The following is a 1345-nucleotide window of genomic DNA, read 5'->3' as shown; positions in this document are numbered from 1 at the left end:
GTTACAATATGTTAGGATTGGTTAGTAAAATTTTAGTAAAATGATTGGTTAAGGTCCAGTAAGCAGGACTCAAGTTTCACTATATAAACTGGGGTCCTAAAGGAAGTTCTTTGGAACCAGCTCCAGGACACAGCCCCAAGCTCAAGAGCTGCCAGACCTCAACACTCTGCCAGTGACACCATGCAGAACCCGGAGTCCCCAAATAACCTGACCCCGAAAAGTTGGTCTGCCTTATTGGGAGTGGTGAGCATTGTATGTTGAGTGTGAGCATTCTGGTTTGGGTGATTATTAATAAATAGAGGATAAGGATATTACTGTGTAAGGCTCTTTCACCGGTAAAAGACCCCGCAAACCCGTAGAGCGTAAGGTTACGCCCGAGCCCTAGGAACGGGTAGGGGTGGGTGCCCTTAGAGTGTGTGAATAACAGAGAATTTTGGGCGGGTAACACACTCTGGGCTCAGGCAGAGCCCGCTGCTCCGGTGGCAAGCCTGGCTATTCTTAGGGTTACAGGTCATGTAACAAAGGTCACAGAAATATCTTACCCCATACATAGTCTTCACATCCAAGACTCCAAAGTAATGACCATTACACAAGAGGATAAATGCTGTTTTAGGGTATACTGGACCTTGGGTCCCCTGCCCCAACTCCCCTTCTCATTGTACATCACCACGCTAACGGTGACCCCTGCACCACACATCACTGAGCTTTTATTCTGATGGGAAAAGCCCGATTTCTCATGGACCTTTCTCACCAGCTCTGTGTTGGCGAGCGTCTTATCAGATAGCACTGCCACCAGGCTGCCTGGCGTCGCCGCTTCCCCGGGTGCGTGCGGAGTCCCATTTTCAGTTTAGGGAAATAGGTCACCCTACAGAATACTGGTTAAATTCCAGAGAAATTAGAAGAGTTTTCTGAATATTCTATTTGGGGTTTAACGTGGAATAGTCTTGTGGGTGTACAAGCTTTGCTCTCATTGTCGCCAGGCCAGGCCATTCTGAACGGAACTGACATTTGCATAAGGAAGTCATTTGTATCAATGTAATTTCTACTTAGAATTGCTTTCAAGGCCCTGTCCATGCACGCCAGTGGGAGAGGGCGGCTGCCTGCAGCCGGAGCGGGCTGCGCGGACCCCCTCCAGCCTCCGCTCGCTTCCGGGCTGCCTCGGGGCGGGGATTGTACCTGACCCACGTGTCCCAGCGCCCGGACTCCTGGGTTCCCAGGCCCACCATTGCCCCGCCTGGCCCCGATTCCAGCCCCAGGGAGCCCCCGGCCCCTGCCTCTTGGAGAAGGGGGCGGGGCGGCTCCCGCCTCCAGCCCAGCCGGGACTCTCCGGCCCGCATAGGTCGGC

Source organism: Chrysemys picta, chromosome 4 (genome assembly GCF_011386835.1).
Source record: "Chrysemys picta bellii isolate R12L10 chromosome 4, ASM1138683v2, whole genome shotgun sequence".
In the NCBI taxonomy this organism is placed as follows: Eukaryota; Metazoa; Chordata; order Testudines; family Emydidae; genus Chrysemys; species Chrysemys picta.
This window is presented reverse-complemented; position numbering follows the sequence as displayed.